Below are 21,842 nucleotides of genomic sequence, written 5' to 3' on the forward strand. Positions count from 1 at the left end.
CTCCATTGGGGCAGTGTGACCCATCCAATAGGTGACTGTGATCATCCACTTCTGTGTTTGCTAGGCCCCGGCATAGTCTCACAAGAGACAGCTATATATGGGTCCTTACACATATTATGTATATGTTATATAATATATATAAATATGTATGCATACACACACATATATACTTTATTTATACATTAATATTCCAGGTACATTTTCTGTTACTGACAACCATTCATTTAAAGCATATTGCATTTATTCTTCCCTCTGGACTGTGAGACTCCTACGTCTACACTTACTTTTTGATTAGCTGTTTTGAAAATGCCAGCAAATACTTTGGAGAAGTGTATACTATATCAGGAATTTACTAGCTTCATCAAATGGCAGGTGGTTATGAATTTCATTTCCAAAAAGGAGACCTGAGGGACATTACATATTAAAGGTTTTATTCCCCTTTGGTACAAAAATGCAAATTATTTGTTTTTGCTGAAAAACATCTATGAAGCCTTTTTCCTCTTATTATTCCCCCCCAGGAGTAGAATTTCACTATTATTCGTAATTGTAAATGCAGCTGACATTTTGAAGTTATGTCCATGGGACTAAGATAGTTTGGGGGTATTTTGGAGATGTCAAGTTTAAGAAAACATAGCTTTTTTTGTAATACATATGAACCTATCATATTAACGTATGCATTAATCCCAATGGCCATCTCAGGTCTGTTCATTCTGACTTTTAGAGAAAATAAAAAAAAAAACTAAGAGGTCAACTTAAATGGATGTGCAAATGACTTGTTCTTTCCATTCTGTAATAGGTGAAGACTCGAGACACTCAAGACAGGCAGGAAGAACTAATTTGAGAACTAAACCATGCTTAACGGAATTAATTGCCTCTGTAAAGTGGGAAATGTTTGACACAAGGAAGACCTTGTACTTTCAGTTTAAAATGACAAGATCTTAACAATGTTGGCCATTTCAACGATGTTTTGGATCTGATTATGTGTTTGCTATAGAATCAGTGAGTGTTCCCACTGATAAATTATACGCAAAGACTGGAGTATACCTTTGAATCCATTCCAGTGTACCATGGAGTGGTTGAATTAGGACATCTGCTCTCTACAGTAAAACTCCATGTAATTCAGCCCAGAGAAAAGAACCCTCTACATTGGAGTAGGAATGGGAATCAGACACACACCAAAACATGTGCTGCATCTAGCTGCCTCTGAATAATTGGTCAGCTTTGCCACCTGTATTCATGAGCACAGAGGTATGGGGTGCCATCCTACTTGATTCATAAATGTCAACTGCCTGGATTTGTCAAAAGAATAATTGCAGCATTGTGAAATACTGCAACCCATCTTGTGCCAAAGTATGGGATAAAACATGTGGCCCAGCAGTGGAGAGGAATTGGAAAGTGCATTATAATATGAATTGCACCTAGGAAGCCATTCTGACCAGTGCAATTGGCATATAATAGATGAGCTGGTGATAGCCATCATCCTTGTTTCTCTAACCCCATTTCCTCAAGCCCCCAACTCACACTCCAGGCAAACAGACACACAGCTGTATGTGCTTGGCAAATTGCTACCCATTTCATTGTTCAGTGCCTCTGAAAAGCCACCAAACGCAATTGTAGCACAGAAACATTTGGAAAAACACTTCTGTTCATGACATCTTTGTCTTGTTCTGACTGACAGTTGAAGGTGACTTTCCCTTGCACAATCCTGCCTGCCGTTAGCAATTTTCCCAAATTAAATACCATATTTTGTATTTAATAGGCACAGCTGTGTCTGGTACCAAGGGCAAATCCACCTGCACGGCACTCTGTGATCATCTATATACTGAACACTTTATTTGGAACCAAGTTTTACAAAAAGAGTGTGAGAGAAAAAATGAGAAAATGCATTTTGAGGGCAATGAATTCTCAAATTCTACTCTGAGTTGCAAAAAAACAGCTAATGTGTTTCCCATAGAAGTAGTATAGGCCTAGACAAGCCTCTTAGCATGACCTCAAGAAGAATAAAATATCTACTGGTGTGAACTACATTGGCACTGGTTTCTGGATTTTATCCTAAACTGAATCAGTACTAGTGGAGAGTGGGATGCCCTGAGTGGAGGTTGGAATGGGTACTGTGCATGTTTCGGTCTTACCGCTACATTGCTCCAAGTGCATTGTTTTATCTGCCTCGGGGACACATTCAAATGGATGAGTAGTCTAACCTTCAACGCAGTAGAAGTTTTTCAGCTTGATGGTTGCAGAGACATGAATATTAAGACTATACATGAAGACAACATTATTTTAGGGGATATTAGTTCGAAAAGTTTAGTAAAGTTGCTTGATCAATAGAAGTCATGAGAAGCCACCATTTTTTTTAAAAGTTGTGACACAGGAAACACCTCTCTTAAAAGTTCTACCAAAACATGGAATTCAGGGTTCAGTGAGCATGGAGTGCCTTGTACTTCTTCACACTTAAGCTAGACAATCATAATTTACACTGGCATAAAAAAAGTTGAGAGGTCCTTGCTAGCTGTACCCTTCTGTTTCTCAGATCTAGTTGACCTTATATGTAGAGTGTTTTTTCTTTCTATCTACAATCTCTATTCAACAATCTCTCCCTGCTTGAACACCCTGAGTTTCCCTTCTGTAGGCATCTAACTGTTTGGTAATGAAAAAAGTCTCTGGAAGTGGAGGGGAGGAAAAAATTTTTGAGGAGGAGATAAATCATATTACACACACACATACACATACACACACACATACACACACACACACACACACAGAGAGAGAGAGAGAGAGAGAGAGAGAGAGAGAGAGAGAAACTCTGCCTTTCCAGATTTGTATTGGCCTGCCAGGGACTGTGAGAAACTTAACAGAAATGATTCTTAAAAGAAAAATGACATTCTCTCTTCCAGCAACATCAAAATGGCAACAGCACCTCAGCTAGGGGTGGTCCTTTATACCTACCTCTTTTATGCTGACTATCATAAGTTTCTGTGAACTCGCAAGTAGGTACCCCCTTTTTTTAATTTCTTTTTTTATTAGGTATTTATTTCATTTACATTTCCAATGCTATCCCAAAAGTCCCCACACCCTCCCCCACCCCCTCCCCCACCCACTCCCCCACCCACCCACTCTCACTTCTTGGCCCTGGCATTCTCCTGTACTGAGACAGATAAAGTTTGCACGACCAATGGGCCTCTCTTTCCACTGATGGCTGACTGGGCCATCTTCTGATACATATGCAGCTAGAGACAAGAGCTCCTGGGTACTGGTTAGTTCATATTGTTGTTCTACCTATAGGGTTGTGGATCCCTTTAGCTCCTTGGTTACTTTCTCTAGCTCCTCCATTGGGAGCCCTGTGATCTATCCAATAGCTGACTGTGAACATCCACTTTTGTGTTTGTTAGGCCCCGGCATAGTCTCACAATAGATAGCTATATCTGGGTCCTTTCAGCAAAATCTTGCTAGTGTATGCAATGGTGTCAGCGTTTGGATGCTGATTATGGGATGGATCCCCAGATATGACAGTCTCTAGATGGTCCTTCCTTTCGTCTCAGCTCCAAACTGTGTCTCTGTAACTCCTTCGATGGGTGTTTTGTTCCCAGTTCTAAGAAGGGGCAAAGTGTCCACAATTTGGTCTTCGTTCTTCTTGAGTTTCATGTGTTTAGCAAATTGTATCTTATATCTTGGGTATTCTAAGTTTCTGTGCTAATATCCACTTATCAGTGAGTACATATTATGTGAGTTCTTTTGTGATTGGGTTACCTCACTCAGGATGATGCCCTCCAGGTCCATCCATTTGCCTAGGAATTTTTTGTCTTGAAAATTCTGGTTTTTTTTGAAGTCTTCCCTACACCTCACTCTTTAAATCTTCCAACCTCCATTTTCATCTAGCTCCCTGAACCTTGACGAGAGAAACATGATGTAGACATCTCATTTGTGACTTAGTATTCAACTATCTCTTATTTTATGCATAATTATCAGTTTGAGTTTCTGTGTCAATTACCATCTACTGCAAGAAGCAGCTTCTCTGATGAGGGCTGAACAATGCAACAATCTGTGGGATTAGTAATACATTATTAGGGATTATTTATTGCTATGCCCATTTAATTAAAAATAGTAATAAGCTTAATAAGATTCTTGGTCTAATTGACAGTGTGAAGTAGGGATTACATTAAGGTGCAGGCCTTAAATCTAATCAAATAATCATTGCTTACTTCTATAAGTTTTATGGCACTGTTACACCAATGGGCATACTGTCATTGTTGTTGCTTGCAAGCTATATAGCTGTGTGAGATATTTTTCCCTCTGGTTGCACACATGGCAACTTCCAAGGTTATGAACACTAGCCAGCATAGATGAAGCTTCCAGTTGGAAACCAACTAGATCTCTCTATGTTCTATAACCTAATTATATGACATATTTAAAGCAACAAAGTCATACTCTAATGTTATAAAGGGTAACCAGTAGGATTTTCTTGTAACTATTACACATTCTTTTGACTCTTCTTCTTTAAGAAGACTCATGTCTCTTCCTGCGAGAAATTGCTGTTGCTGGAATATGGGAATTCTCTGCTGTTTTCTACCAACTTCTAACACATTGTTTCTTCCATAAGCTTTTCAGGCACTGCCTCTAAGTTTAGATTTGGTTGCTGTGTTTATTTCAACCCTCTAGTATCTGTTAAATGAACTTGTACATCGAGTTTAGAAAATTTAACTGTGTCATCTTTTTTACTTTTTGGGAATCTTGCAGGATACATATAGTGCCAATTTTACTCAAATGCCACATATTTTTATGAAAAAAAAAACATGAGCAACACAGGTATATAGCTTCATTTATGTTACTAACTATAATTCAGCCATCTAAGCAAATGCAAATTTAGCCTAAGGTGATGTCTTTAAAGACAGGCATCTTTAAACCCTATCTGACTTTATATTATAAATGGCACACAATATTTATGTGGTCTAATTGCATTATTTGTGTTTACCACCTCTTGCCAACATCTAATGAGTCTTCTCATGATCACACATGAATCAGTGGTGGAAGTAGTGTTTGGGTTTATGTGGTCAGGCCACAGAGAAGGCAAATTATTTATCAAGTAGGATATAGTAGGAGGCATTGATAGAGCTGATATTCCAAGGACACACACATACACACACACACACACACACACACACACACACACACACACACACACATCCCGATAGAGAAAAAAGAGTGCTCCAATGTGAAGATCTAGAAGAAAGTGACCATCCATTTAAAATGACAGTTATCACACAGAAGAAAGTACAGAGCAAGACCAGCAGAAAGCAGGCACTTAAATGAGATGTTTGGAATTCTGAGACAAGGATATAGCATTTTAATACTTAGATCACACAACAGAAATAATCACAGTGAGTTTTTTTTAAATATCTAAACATTTATGAAGAGAAAATGACACCTGCTCCCGGCAGATGGAGGTGAAATGGCCACTCTAGAGCCAAGCACTGTGCTCAGATTTGCAGCATCACACAGTGGATATTTACACACGTCCCATGAAGGTCAAAATTCAGGGCTTACAGTAAAGTGGCTCCGTGTAGTATACTCTAAGTGATCAATTAAGAGTTATTGGTCTGTGATCTTATAGGTTAAAGAAGAATGTTTTTACCATGAACAACTCTGGATAAAAATATTCCAATTACAAAAGATGATAAAAGGATCATCATCTTCACAAGAAGCAGGTAAATATCAATTAATGATTCATGGAAGTTTCTGAGCTACTTAAGAGTTTGGTTGCAGCCTTTATTTATGTCTTCTCACTGCCTCTGCTATTCTTAGAAATGTTTGCCTTGTTTTACGGCAATAGTACATTACCACTGACAAATCTACCCAAACTATTGGTTTTGCTAAAGCAGTACCCTCATATAAGCACTGCTGTCTCACTGCATTTAAGAGGATTTGTGATCTATACTTCCCTGTTTATGACTTGATCGCCTATCATTGGTGTAACTTCAAAACAGCAATTTCTAGAAAAAAGTTGCAAATTTCCAAATACTTAATGCAGTTCATAAATATCTGTGACCTTTTTAATCATACATATATATATTCACATATGTATATATGCATATATATACATATATACATATGTGAATTTAATAGTTTGTTGTTGTTTTTACTTTTTAATGTGAACAAAAAGAGTTGGTGATGACAGTGTTTGAACCTGTTGTCCCAATTATAATCTCGCCACTCTGAACTCCAAGCACAGCTGGAAGTATCATTTTATCTCCAGAACTCTCTCTTGGAGCTTTGCTCTTGGGGAAACAGAAAATAAAGCGCTCACTGCTTTTAATGTTTCTCCTTTTCAAGTTCATCACAGCATTCTGCTTTCAGCAAACACCCTCAAACATTAAAAGTCTGCTTCCTATTTAACCTCAGAAATTTCTTTGATAAGCCTGTCCTAAAAAGTTGTTCCAGAATTGTACAAGTTCCATTAAAACATCTATTTGTGCTTTCTTTCTTTTGCACTACTTCTACTAAAAGTAGGTTTCCTTCAAAGTGCACATTTGCAAAAAGAAACACAGCCTTGATAGTGGAAATAAATTTCAATGTAAATTCATATTGTTCTCCACAGTTAAATGACAGCCTTTTGGAAATCATGTGCATAAGTCTCTCCAGGGAATCTCACATCTATTATCAATTTCATGCATTGTAAAGCTTTTATGTTCATATGCCCCACCCCCATTATAGATGGGTTTTTAGTCTCTCAGTACTATGCATGAACTTTGGGCTCCCAGGAGTTTGTCTTAGTCTCCTCCTGAGTCCATGACATACTAATATGTGGCTATGTAATTGAATTTTTGACATATGCAAAAAAGTTGTAAAATAGATAAGAGAAGAAGCACATTAATAGATATTTAAAGAAAGGGTCCAGATGGCCTCTTTGAGAAGATGTTCAGATAAAGCCAAAAGATAACAGATGGTTTATACATATGTGATATGTTGATGAAGGCAACCAAAGCTGGAGGGACTGAGTGGACAGGGTTCCAGCTTTTCATAAAAATCTTGGAATTTGGACCAGAAACGGAAAGCATTTCAGAGTAAGTGTAAATACAGTCAAATATTAAAATTATGGCATCCTCACTTTATCTTTATATATAATATATATTTCATGTATATTCTACCATTCCATCAGCAAGTCCATTATTTAAAGTAAGTTGTTGAAATGGAAGGTTCCAACTCTGATGACAACAAAATACCACAGAGTACAAACATTTCAGCCAGCACTCAAGTAAATTAATGCAAACTAAGGTTAGGTTTTTCTGTAATATTTACTCAGTGTTGGTTTTTCTTGCTTAACAAATAAAATCCTAAAAACAGTGAGAATGTGCCAGCTCACTTCCTTCTTTAAATACATGATGCTAATTCTTCCAACTTGTGGAAATGGATGAATGCTTCTAAAACAGAGAACATTTCCCCACATGCATGCAATTTTTCCATGTTGAATAATTTTTGAGAGAACCCATAGTTTCATTTCAAACATAATCACCCAGGCAACTCTTGGGACATATACAATTCACTACACTACAGAGTTAAAAGTATCTCTGCTCCTCGCTCAGCCCTCTTATTTCCACATTCCATCTCCGTTCTGATGGCCATAGAGTCACATAACCATTTTAGTTTATACATAGTGCAAAATTTCTTCTGTCATTTTTTATAGATTTTTGGTGTCTATATATATCCAAATTCACCTATACGGATCTTGTTAAAGTCTAATTAAGTTATTTTGTTCATAAGCTTTTCTCCATGTCAATTGGATTTGTACCCGGAAATCAATTCCTTTCTGATAAACAATGGGATGTTTGATAACCGGAAAGTGCTATCACCTGTTTCTCGACGTCTTTCTGGCGCCTTTCACTTTTCAAAATAGATTACCAAGCATGTTTTCAATATGCACAGACATTGTAGTCATATTCAGAACAATTAACTGTGAACTTACTTTACAAAATAAAGGAATTACTAAAATAAACATAGAAAGATGTTTCTAGCTTGTGTTTAACATTGTGCAGCCAGGATTATGTGAGAGCACTATGGGATCGCTTGTATAAAGAGGCAGCGTGAAACCTGATTGCTTTGCAGTGTAAGGCAGCGGTTATTTGGGGGCTTTGCTAATAGTGGAGGGTGAGTGTGACTTGAACTCTTACTGCACTGCTTTTGTGCTGTCAAGCTGAAAGCTCACTGTCTTATTTGCTCTTGCTAATGCCAGAAAGCATCCTAAGCAATGTCCCTACTTTGCACACACAACCTTGTCACTTATCATTTTAATGCCTCTCTCTACTCGCCTTCTTCCTGTTATTTATTTGTTTGTTTTAGTAAAATGCAGAAACATCACAGTCACATATGTGGTCAAGTAAAAAAAAAATATATATATAAACAGTTTGCTGAATCCTTCCAAAAAATATCTTATATTATCTGCCTTTTATTGCTCTGCTTATCTGCCTCCAAAAGCTAGAATAACTCAGAACAATTTTTAAAAGAACATCTCTTTCCTAAACGCCCATGTATGTATTTATAATTGCTGTATTTACAATTCAAGGTTGTGTTTTACGTCATCTCCTCTGTCATCACATCTTGACAGAAATTCATGAATATTTTAATTGTATACAAACTACCAGTATTTTAATGTTTAATAATTTAAATATATAAATTTATAATAATGTAATTAATAACATAAGAATTATAAGCTTTAAGCAATAATAACTTAAATATATTAATATGCAATATGAGAGATAAGTTGATTAATTTTCTAAAAAAAAATCTACAAACTTTTTCTACTAGTATGGTTTATTCTAGAGCTATTAAGTCATTTATTTTAAAAGACTCCACAATTATTTCTCTAAAATAGAAATTTTCAGGATTTTCTTCTTCTTGTTGGCTTGCTTGGTTTTACAATTTCGGGTATTTGGGATTATTCTTACAGTAAAGGTCTCACTATGGAGCTCATGGTGACCTCAATCTCACCATGTTCCTTCCAGAGTTTCCAAAGTTCTGGGAATGCAGGCAAGAGCCACTCCATCTCACTCAGCTTCTGTACTCACTTTAGGGAGACACTTTTCTGGATAAAGCACGATGCCCATAACTTTTACAATGCATTGTCAGGCTGGAAAATCAGGATGCTTTTGAGAGAGCAACTCAAGCAGCCACACTACTCACTATTATGGGGAGACCAAACACCTTGTGTTTGAAATGTTAAACTGTGAAAATAGTACTCTAGGGTTGGAGAGGTGGCTTAAAAGAGCCATTAAAGGCTAGGTTCACAACAACAATAGCAGCAGTAGCATATATATTCCAATATATTCATTCCAATGTACTCATTCAAGTGATGAATATAGTGTGCTAAGGATACTTCTATCATTAAAGAGGAAAGTATTTGTGGTGTGTGGCTGCTACCTCTGTCCCTCTCTAACAGCTTCTTAGCTGTAGTGCTCTGGTGTTTCCCCTTCTCTATGTTTTACAAGAAACTGATGGATGAATTCTTTGCCTTAATTGTCATATCTCAAGTCTCAGGAATCAACAAGAGCAGAAACTGCTCGTTATTTGTTTCCAAGTTTTTTGTAACAAAATAAATGCTCTTTGCTGAGCTTGTTAAACAAACAAACAAACAAACAAACAAAAAACAAAAGGTATGGGTTTCTATAGCAAATCCAAGAAAGCTGGATAATGTTTACTGACAATTGTAAGCCTGTTTTGCATTAAATTAACTTATTTTCAATGCTCATTTGTTTATGTAACCTTCTATGTACATTTGTTAAATAATTGAATGTGGGTCTTCTTTATACAAAAATAATTTAACTTCTATATGTAAACTGACTTCCCTGTAAATTTTATCACCTTAAGCTTTGATATTTTATACCAGTATTCAATAAGTATTTGATGCATTAATTCTTTTATGTAACTTTGACACTTAGAGGAAATAAATATGCTTAAAACAATGTCATCTCTTGTCATTTTTATCTGGCCAATACAGCCTGAATCCTAGGACATTTCAATAGGCACATATTTGTTCCTTCCATTACATTCAATACATATTTTACCATTGCTGAACTTTATTGTTGGTTTTTAAAAACCAGGAACTATCCTACACTTTTCATTTTTATCACAACAGATAAAGCCTGCTTACCTTTTCCCTTTGTTTGCTTATTTACAGTTCTTTGCATATCAATTATTTTGTGTAATCTCAGAAAGCCCTGAATAATAGAAGTATGTGTGTGTGTGTTTGTGTTTACATGTAACTTTAAAACTGTGGTTATTGTCATTCAGAATCTTAGAGAACCAGTTTACATCCCTCATAATACACACACACACACACGCACACACACACAAACACACACTCGCATGTATATTTGTATGCATAAATGTATATACACACACATACAATATACATACAATCAAAGTTGTGAAAACATGGCCAATAGGCTGTTTTGCTGTTTGGGGCTATCTCTCCTGAGTATAATTGAGTGTAGAATTGAAGAACTGGTTGCCTCTTGACCAGGATGTATATCTTCACTCTGCTGTTTGATTTGTTAAAGAGTCACGTGTTTTACTTTCTGTGAATGAATGTGTTGTCTGCATGAATATATGCACACCTCATGCATTTTTACTGCCTGCAGAAGTAAGCAGATCTCTGCAACTGTATTGGCAGTTGGTTGTGAGCCACCATATAGTTGGGAATGAAACCCCCTATAAGCAGCAAGTATTTTTAACTAGTGATTCATGTCTCTAAGCCACTGTTATATTTGCTAAGCACAAGTTAAATCAGCCTATTTTTGGAGTTTCTTCTACTTAAATAAAAAAAAAATAAAGGTATTAGGCCAGTTTCCAAATTTAGCTTCATAAATATGCTTTTTCTCTTTTATCTTATTAATTAAATTATTTATTCACTTTACATCCTGATCACCCCCCCACACCTTGTGGTTCCCCCCCCCCCCCCACACACACACAGTCTCTTACTCCCCATGCCTCCTCCCCTTTTTCTTTGAGAGGATGGAGACCTTCCTCTGGGTATCTTCCCACCCTGACACATCAAGTCTCTCTGCAGGGCTAGGTGCATCTTCTTCCACTGAGGCAAGAAAAGGCAGCAAAGTTAGGTGAATGGAATCCACAGATAACGGTTTTAAGGACCGTCCTGCTCTAGTTGTTGGGGACCCACATGTAGACTGAGAGGCACATCTGCTACATGTGAGCCATGGGGCCTAGCCCCAGCCCTTGCATGTTCTTTCATTGGTAGTTTGTTCTCTGAGAGCACCCAAAGGTACAGATAAGTTGACTCTATTGGTCTTCATGTGGTGTTCCTATCCCTTCTGGGTCCCTCAATCTTTCTCCCAACTCTTCTATAAGACCTCAGAGATCAGATCACTGTTTGACACTGTGTCTGTGCATCAGTTTAAGTCAGTTACTGTGGAGCCTTTCAGAGGATAGTTATTCTAGGTTCCTCTCTGCATGAGTAATGGGGTATCATTAATAGTGTTAGAGATTGGTGCTTGCCCATGAGATGGATCTCAAGTTGGGCTGGCTATTGGTTGGTCATTCCCTCAGTCTCTTTCACTTTTGTCCATGAGTTTCTTGAAGACAGTACAAATTTTTTGGTAGAAAGATTTGTGGGTAGGTTGGTGTCCTTATCTTTCCAATGGGAGTCTTGACTGGCTACGGGAGGTAATCACTTCAGGTTCTATATCCCTGTTGCTATGAGCCTCAATTAAAGTCATCCCCATAGACTCCTGGGAGCCTCCCCTCTCCCAAGACTTATTCCTAGAGATTATCCCTAACCCCTACCAGTCACTAACTTCCATTCATACTCCCGACCTTCTGGTCCTCTTTCCCCATACCTCATCCTGATACCCCTAACCCTATAATCCCCTTTCCCACCCAGTTCTCTCTCTCTCCATCTACCTCCTTTGTATGAAAGCCTTTTCATTCCCAGCTACATCACTCTGTCTGTGTGGATCCTGATGTTAGTTTTCAGTGCAGCTTCTCAGTTTATTACAGGTTTTACTTGATCATATTCAGAGTTTTCAGAGTCAATATTTCTTCCTTTTACTTACCTTTTATCACAAGTTAATTTTTGCAAATAGTATACAGTGGTGCCTATACCTGTACTCCTAACCATGTAGGAAATCAGGCAGAAAGATCTGGAATTTGAGGGCAACCTAAGCTACATGACAAGATGACAAGATTGTATCAAAGCCAAAAACATCCCAAAAGAACCAACCAAGCAACAAAACAAACAAACACAAAAACAAAGGAGAGAAGAGAGAGAAAGAGGGGTTGGGTTGGATCAGGAGATAGTATGCAAGTGGTAGATGTACTGTTTGGATCTGATCTCTCCCAATTTTTATGTCATTAATAATTTCTGAACTCTCACTGATATTCATTACTTTCTTAGACATATAATTATTTCTATGTTTTTTTTTTTCTTTCTGACAGTCCCCATTTGAGTTCCATCTTACTTGAGTTTAGACAGTAGGGAACTCACTTGTTTGAGTGTGCCATAGCTTTCAAGCACAGCAGAATTTCTGCTTAGGAACAGTTTTCTTCTCCCCAGCCTTGGCAGAGGAATGCAATGAGACATCTGTTTCTTTGCTGGTATCAGCGCATTTAGGAATTGGCAGAACGGTTTGATTGAAAATTTTCTAAATATGATCACAGTGCTTTATAGATTTTCATCTTTTTTTCTGAGAAGCATAAATATGGATTACATTTGCCCTTTAATCATGTGTTTGTGGTTCAAGTAGATTTGCCAGGACTCAGAAGGGTCTGTGGCTAGATTAGGATGCTCAGTATATTTTTTGATGGAAGAAAGTTCAACTGTTGTCAGAAATAAAAATATTTTTCTATCCCTCTGTCATAATTTTTGCACCTTTTCTGGTTTTCACAAAAAAGAAAACTGTACTATTTTCTCCACCAAGCTACAAAGAATGCCATATAGAGTTAGCAGATAAAACAATGTATCTGACTTCATAGTTGTGGATGGGCCTGGTGCTGTTTGTATTTTGATGCTAATTCCACTCTCCTAGGAGGGACTGTGAACAAAGAGTGAGTCATACTCAGGTGACTTCTTGTGAACCAATACCCTAATGAATAAAGGAGCAAATAACTGGGAAACAAACACAAAAACAAACAAAAACCCCACAAAACTCAACAGTGCATTGTTAGTATTGTGCACATTTATTGTCATCAATCATGCATGTATGTATGCATCTATGTATGTATGTATGTATGTATGTATCTATCTATCTATCATCGATCATTTATCTATCAGCAATATATACGTATTTATATATGTATCACTATCTTATCTCTATATACATATCTATGTATATATTTGTCTCTTACTTCCAATGTAAGTCTTTTGCAAATCAGAGGTCAGTTGCTAGCAAATTTTGAAAAAAGACAAAATACTTACAAGCAAATTGTTCCATTTAATTCACAAGTTCTCTGTTCTTTATGAAGCAGGTGCTTATTTTAAGTGCTATTCTCTCCATATAATTAGCCTGAGTTAGACAGAGTTTATTGTTCCTTATATATTTCCAATGCCTTTTTCTGTCCAAGATCTCTACTGTATGTATTTTAATTCAAGTTTCTCACCTTTGGCTCACTGATTCTTCCCTTTGATTACTGATGTAATTAATTGTTTAGCACATGCATTTGACCCTACTTTCAATGCTTATCAAATCTGTCTCCTTTACCTTTTGTTGGTGTTATATTTTCAATAATCTCTATTTAAGACTTTGAAGGTATCTAACAGTTTATTTGCCATCAACTCAATTTTATCTTAGCCTTCTATCTCTATGCATTTCATTTTAACTTTTGCATAAGTCCCTTGGTACCTGCTCATTGTATCATGACACCATAATCATAGACAGAAAGATTTTCAGTGCAGGATCATTACCCATTTCAGAAATGAAATTAAAGTAAGAGTAGCATGCTGATACTGCAGCATTCAGTTACTACAGAGAGAAAATGAGAATTCTTTGACAATACCAAGTGATGGCAAGGGGGTGGGACAATCGCACCACTCTTATTTTGATAAATAGAATATAAATGAGGAATATGTTATTGAAAATAGTTTGCCATAGTTTTATAAATTTAGCCATCTGGTTATTGAATTGCATAACAATCAAGTTCCTGAGTATTTATCTCAGAGAACTATATCTTTTGTTTTTGTGAAAAACATGGACAAATATCTTTAAAGCTCTATTTGTAATAGCTCTAAGCCAGAACTACAGAACTGTCTTTCATTGAAAAGTGAACCATCACTACAATATAATACTATGTGGGCATCAAAGAGAATAAACTGCTAAAATATACAACATAGAAGAAGCCAAAATTTTATGTTAAATATACCTTACCTTTAATCTAACAAGTCTATTTAACATATGATTCCACTCTGTGACAGTCTCAGTATAGCAAACTTGTGGTGATAAGAATAGAAGGGTGGTTGCTGGGACTGTGGTTGGGGGGGGGCACTGATATATCAGTGCTGTATTGTCTATTTTCTATTTTGACATGGTTGTATTCAAGTCCTTTTTCTCTTTTTCTTCTTTTATTTTTCATACATTGCAGACCAACTGCAGTTTTCCCTCCCTCTACTCATCTGGGTCCCTGCTTCCACTGCCTCCCCTTTTCCCCAGATCTACTCTCCTTCTCTTTCCTTTAAAGAAGAAAAAAAAAATACCTTCCAATGATCCACTGAAATAGGATCACAGTAAGACTATGTCCAAATATGCATATCAAGGTTGGATTAAGCATTCCAGCAGAAGGAAAAGAATCCAAGACACATGCAAAAACCCAGAGACAGTCTTCACTCCCACTGTTGGGAGTCCCACAAGAATACCAATTTATACAGCCACAACACATATGCAGAGAACCTAGCTCAGACTCATACAGTGTTCATGTTTGTTGCTTTAATAGATCAAATGAAGCAGATTTGCTGATACAGTGGACTGTGTTTCCATGGTTCCCTCCATCCCTCTGGCTCTTATAATCCTTCCTCCTCCTCCTCTTCTGTGAGGTTCACCTTGCTTTGCCTTGTGTTTAGCTGTGATTCTCTGTATCTGCTCCTATTCGTTTCTGGATGACACCCCTCTCGTGACAGTTGAGCTAGGCATCAATCTGAGTATAGCACAATAACATAAAGAATCATTTCATTGATATTTTTTGCCATTAGTTTTTTGTTTTGTTTTTGTTTGTTTGTTTTGTTTTGTTTTGTTTTGTTTTGTTTTGTTTTGTTTTGTTTCTATTTGTGTTTCTGGGCTATACAGCCTCTGTTTCCTGTCAATCCAGGCAGTAGAAATCAATTTGGTAGTCCCTCAGAAAATGGAGATCTGATCAAGCTCAAGACCCAGCTATTGAGTATTTACACAAAGGATTGCTCTATCCTACCTCAAAGACACATGCTTGACTATATTTATTGCAACTTTATTCACAATAGCCAGAAATTGGGGAAAAAATAGATGCCCCTCAAGAGAGGAAAGGATAAAGAAATATGTTGCATTTACACAATGGGATACTACTCAGCTGGTAAAAACAGTGACATCATGAAATTTGCAAAGAAATGGATAGAACTAGAAAAGATAATCCCCAGTGAAGTAACCCAGATGCAGAAAGATAACCATTGTATGCATTCACCAATAAATAGACATAAACTGTTAAGTATGGGATAATAGTCTTATAATGTACAATCCTAGAGTGGCTATCAAATGAGGAGGGCTGAAGGAGGGAAGCATGAATGTTCTTGGGGAAGGGAAATGAAATAGATTTTACAGCGGACTGAGAGTCAGTCAAGATGGGAACAGGAAGGACCTTTGTTCTTTTGTTAATCTTTTAAGCTACTTCAAATTGTAATATGTATCTTTTAAGAGGCTTATAATGATTCCTCATGACCAATCATGGACAACATACAAAGTTTTATCAGTGCACAGAATGCAAGTCCAAAATAAATTTACTTTCTTAGATATCAATCCTTTTTATTTATACAAGTGGTTGTTATCTCAGCCATTCTTAGTCGCTTGCAGATATGGATGGGATGTCTGTTTCCTTTCCCCTCTTCCATTTTTTGTGTTCTAGTTATTACATCATGGTCTTGCTCTATCAATTAGGCTGATCTTTAAATCAGGATTCTCCCACCTTCTATTCCAAAGTATTAGGATAGTAAACATGCACTAAAATATTGAGCCTCTTCTTTCTTCTGTGGATGTCACATTTCCATTCATCTTTCAATCCATGAAACCCAACTTGTCTTTCTTTTACCAGTTTCTCCACAGCCAAATACAGCCAAGGTGTCCTCAGACCTGTGGTGCTCTAGCATATCTCTATTGAGAATGACCACAATGCATTGTACCTCTGTGCTTGTCTCTGTGTGCTGAGCTTTCCTCTACTAGACTAAAGAAGGGATTGTATCACATCCCTGTTATCCTAGGTTCACTCCAGTGGAGGCAATATTGCTTCAGATAATGCATAAACCCTGCGACAGATTTGTAACTTAGGAAGCATAGCATTATTGGGGCTGCATTTTTATTAAGATTCTACTTTGTTATTGGAAACATTCTTATTTCCTACCACCACAGTGACTATTTACTTTGTTGACACTGTGGGTTCCAACCTCTGTATTTTGACCATTCTGAGGCAGAACTTTAGTGCTTTTCAGATATATTTTTAAAAGTAACCTTCATGGAGCTAATAAACATTAATACCATCTGTGCTTTTCTGTAGCCCAGGGAAATTCTATCTAGAGTTCCAGGACATTTTTGAATGGAGTTAGAAATATCTACAGTTCCCTTGGAGTCCATAACATTTTATTTGCCAGATATTATGTGTGTTGCAACTACTCCTTGCTTTTATGTGCTATTATAACCACAATTTAAAAACCATTTGTTTTATATATAAGTGCTTAGGTCAAGATCTCCAGAAGTCATTTTAGATTATGTTGATTTTATATGATACAATCATTTCCTAAAGAGTACTGTAGTGACAACCTGACAGTGGTAATTGGCCATAGAGAACAAAAGGAGGAAAAGTGTTATGTGAATTAAGCAAATTATTGTTTGTTGGATGCTATAATTAGTAATAGTATGTTGACATGCTCTTCAACTCTGAGCTTTTATTCAATCCAGTTCCCGGGAGTTTTCTCCTATTATTCTTATGCTCTGTGAGCTTATGGCTGTGTTCCTTCAGTAATAACATGTTACTGCACAGGGGACAGCGTGGACTAAATGCAATAAATGTTAATCAAGGGAATTAATATGATTCATAATCTTTGCAGGAATATCTCAGGCAAATTTCACATCCTATATCACAATGTTCTGCATGAAAGTCGTTGGCTTCCTCTCTGGCCTACTTTATTTTTTTATTGTTATTTATTTATTTATTTATTTATTTATTTATTTATCTCTGTGTCCCAGTCTTTGTTAAGGACAAATATGAGTGGTGGACAGGCATCACTGAACTTCTTATTCCACCCCTACCCCCCAACCTTGTGCTTTTAATCCTTGTTCAGTAAAAGAATGTAACCCCAGAGCTCCAGGTTCTCTTTGTCTACCTCCCTCCCTTGCCTAGGCTCACATCACTCCCAGGGAGGGCTGGTGCCTAGGCTTGAATGCATGGGAGAGCCCCATAGCAGTGAGGAGGAACAAAAGGAAGGCCTCACCCTCAGGAAAAGGGACTGAGTAGAGTGTGGTGAAGAGGGAGCTCCCATAGCCTGGGGTATCAAAGTGTCAAAGTGGGGACCTGGGGGCAGAGGAAAGGATACAGCCCCCCCTCCCCCCCGCAAGGCGTCCCTGTGACCTCATACTCCTCTCGTTGGGAATACACAATGTTTGATCGTTGGCCCTTCTGGCACCGGGTACAGAACCATACTCGAGCCACATCCTTCTCCAGCCTAAGCTGCTTGGTGATGATGCTAGTGATCTCCTGCAGGGATGGCTTCCGGCACTTCTGAAACATGTTCTCCAGGCTCTACCTCAAGCAGTTCTCAGTGCTCGTCCACTTTCTCTTTCAGGTCTAGCCTACTTTAATATCTTCTAGTTGTTTCTTGTAGTCATGACTTCTTTCTGTTGCACAAACAATCCAGGCTGGCTGTGGCTTTTGTACTTTATGCTACCTGCTTTTGAAAGAACCTAGTGGGGAAACCCCCACTCAACTCCCGATTCGGCGTACACCCAAGAATCACGAATAGAACACAACACCTTGATGTAACAACACGAGGTATTTTAATGGCAGAGCTCCGGGTTGAAACGTATCTCACACAGGAGACAGTGGATTCGACCATGAGGCTTGGAAGCTAGGGGTTTTTATAGAAAAGGAGTGGGGCTGGGGGAGGAATTGGCGCGGTTTCACATGATTGGTCCATTTAAACATCAGCAGCCTGTAACATTTAACTTAGGTCAGAGGGGTGGGAGCTAGGGAGGCGATGGGCTTGCCTGGGCATGTCCTGGTCTGTTCTGCTATGTTCTCAGCCCCAGGTTTCAAAGCTCACAAACAACTCTTTGGGCTATTTGACATACATTACATGAATCACAGGTCTCAAGTTTTATTTCCTTTCACCTTCCCTGCTCTGCATGCAGCACCTCCGGCCCCATATAGGACTTTCCCTAGTTACTCAGATCTGAGAAAGACTGTTACTTTCCTGAAGAGGGTTTTCTGTGTAATCTCCTGAAAATAGTTCTTTAATTGTGTGAATGTAGAAGCATCCTTGGAATAACTCAAAGAGACTGATGGAGTGTGTCTCTTTCCCACTTCATGCTGTAGTCATATTGGAAGATCAAAATCTACCGTGGTCTGAACATTTAAATCAAAAGGGATGGCAAACATGACATGAGGAAGGGATTTGTTTGTGGGGACTGGTTACTAAAGGGTGATAGGCAAAGCCGTGACTAGAAACAATTCATGTGTACCACTCTCCAATCATTTGCTGCCACATGTCAAGCCTTTTCTTTCTACTGACAAAGTCTGTATCTTGGTCCTTCTCATTATTGTAACATACAAACACCATGCGTGTCATTTCATTAGATTCTTTCCATTATCTCAAGTAGTATATATACAGAAGGCTTTTTTATTTATCATTTTATTCGTTTACACTTCAAGTGATATCCCCCTTCCCAGTTCCCCTTCACAAACCCACCATCCAATTCCACCTTCCCCCTCCCCTTTGCCTCTATGAGGGTGCTCCTCCACCTACTCATCTACTCCCTGCCTAACTGCTCTAGCACCCCCCTACACTGGGCAACAAGCCTCCATAGAACCAAAGACCTCCCCTCCAATTGATGCCAGACAACGCCATCCTCTGCTACATATGTAGCTGAAGCCATGGCTCCCTCCATGTATACTCTTTGGTTGGTGATTTAGTCCCTGGAGGCTCTGAGTGGTCCAGTTAGTTGATATTGTTGTTCTTTCTATGGGGTTGCAATCCCCTTCTGACCTTTTAGTCCTTCCCATAGCTCTTTTACTGGGGTTGGTGGGCTCAGTCTCATCAGTGACTGTGAGTATCTGTATCTGTATTAGTCAGATGCTGGCAGAACCTCTCAGATAATAGCTATACCAGGCTCTTGTCAGCAAGTGCTTCTTGTCATCACCAATAGTGTCAGGGTTTGGTGTCTGCAGATGGGATGGATCCCTAAGTGGGGTGGTCTCTGGATGGCCTTTCCTTCACCCTCTATTCCATATTATTATTATTTTTTAAAGAATTACTAGGTGGTTAGAGAAATGTGTCAGTTAAAAGGTGCCTTCATAAAACTGGAAGGAGAAAATCCACTCTCAGAAGTTGTTCCCTGATGTCCACATGCATTATGGGACACACTTCCAAGTAAATAAATATAACTTCAAACTTATATAAAGAAATTGCTAGTTTGACCTAATTATTCTTTAGTAGTGACAGTCTCTGGGCATTTTAACATCTGTCAGCAGTTGCCTTTACTGTAAGACTTTCATTCTTCTGTGAATGATGTCTTCAAGCAACTTATTCATTATTATTACTTTATTTCAATTAAAGTAAAATGCTTTTTTTCAAGATAACTAGTTAGATCTGCTTTATCAGGCATATGAATTTCACTCAGAAGAGAGAACTTTTAAATCCTTAAATCATCCAAGAAATCTCTTCAATTCTTTCATGTCAAGGTTAATAATTAAATGTTTAATACCTCTTTAAGCTATTAAGCTAGCAATAAAAATGCAATATTTTAACCCAATTTACTCGATTAAGGAACAATCCCAGATGTTATTTAACATGAAGAATTGCACTGATCTGCATTTCATGAACATCTGAGTGCTAGAAAGAGACTTTCAAATATGCAAGAAGCCCATTTGACCCTTTTCAATAACCAAATAGTGTCTTCATTTCCCTTGGTGTACATTGCCTAGTGGGAAGCACTGTGTGCACCTGACATGGCTTCTACCATTTCCTGCACAAAACTCGCTGGCAGGCGTTACACAACCAACTTAAATTTAATTGAAGGTTTTCCTCACTGTTCTCAACAGCGTTTTCTCTGCTCCTTTTTCTTTCTTTTGTTAGTTTTCATGAATGGAACATGACTGTTACATGTTACTTTGGTTCGAAAGTCAATGATACAAATACTATTTATTTACCATCTGATTCTCAATTCTGAAAGGTTATGTTTAAAATCAAAGAAGAACAAATACATATAGACAAGGTGGTGTACCCGTTTCATATCAGCATTTTGGAGGCAGATTTCTATGGTGTATAGCCCAGGCTCATCTATATATTGAGACCTTCAAGACAACACATAGACCAAGAAATAGATAAACAAACAAAAAACAGCCTCTGTGAATAGAAAGGTTGCTTGGTGGTTAACAGCATGTATTGCTCTTACAGAGGGCCCTACCCCCGCCTCCATTTTACTTACTACCATCAATGTCAAGTGACTCACAACCACCTTTTAGTATCTGATCCCTTCAGTCCCTAGAGGTTCATGAACACATGTGTACATATTCACACATACTCTCACAGGCATACAATGTAAAAAAAAGAGAGAGATTATATATATACATATATATAATTTTCTCTCTGTATATATAATACATACTGATTTTTGCAATAAATCTCTTCTGTTTTTCTAAAACAATGAACATGGCTAGTAATACAGTAATGAACATTTAAGGATATTGGTAATAACTTCCTAGAATATCTTCCTTAATTCATGGAAAATTGAAAAATATAGCCATTTGCTAATGTTAAGATTTAAAGAGAAACATTAAATATCCTGAACTGATATTCTAATCTTGTAGGGGACTGATACATCTGAACATTAACCATCCCTATGAATGAGTCTGTTTCAGTAAAAAAATAATGTATTGCATCCTGACTAGCAATGTGCTCTGAACCCAAGCAGTGTTACAACTATAAAACTATATTTGGATTCTGGGGCCCAGTTAAACCAGGACCTCAGCTTAGCTGAACAAATAAGATCTCAATAAAAATGCCTTTCAGTTTTATTGTTCAGCTTCCCATGAAGTTGTTTGCTCTTTAGTTTTAGGTACACAGTTGCTAAAATCTAGCTCTTGCCTCATGCACTGGGAGCAGTGAATTTCCTTAGGAAATCATTGTTCTTTATGGTAGGTCAACCACAGCGCAAACCTGCAAATATTTATAGAGCCCTTACCTAGTACTGCTCTCTGGTTGATGCTGTGAAAAAAAAAAAAAAAAAAAAAAAAAAAAAAGAAAAAAAAAAAAAAGAAAAGAAAACTCAAGTAGGAATAAGAAGGCTTTTACCACCAGAAAGAATTGGCCTGTTCAGAAAGGTTAAAATTTACATGGTTAATAAATGAAGATGAGGAAGATGTACTATAAATGAGACTGGACCAGAAAATAATGT

General features: G+C 37.6%; 1 pseudogene across 1 annotated transcript; it reads right to left on the bottom strand.

Annotated features, from left to right (window-relative positions):
- Nucleotides 1–17,404: 17,404 nt before the first annotated feature.
- On the bottom strand, nt 17,405–18,054 carry Gm21054 (predicted gene, 21054; annotated as a pseudogene). Its single transcript, NR_144494.1, has one exon. The product of NR_144494.1 is annotated as a predicted gene, 21054 (transcript).
- Nucleotides 18,055–21,842: the final 3,788 nt, after the last annotated feature.

This window comes from Mus musculus, chromosome 6, assembly GCF_000001635.26.
Source record: "Mus musculus strain C57BL/6J chromosome 6, GRCm38.p6 C57BL/6J".
NCBI lineage: Eukaryota > Metazoa > Chordata > Mammalia > Rodentia > Muridae > Mus > Mus musculus.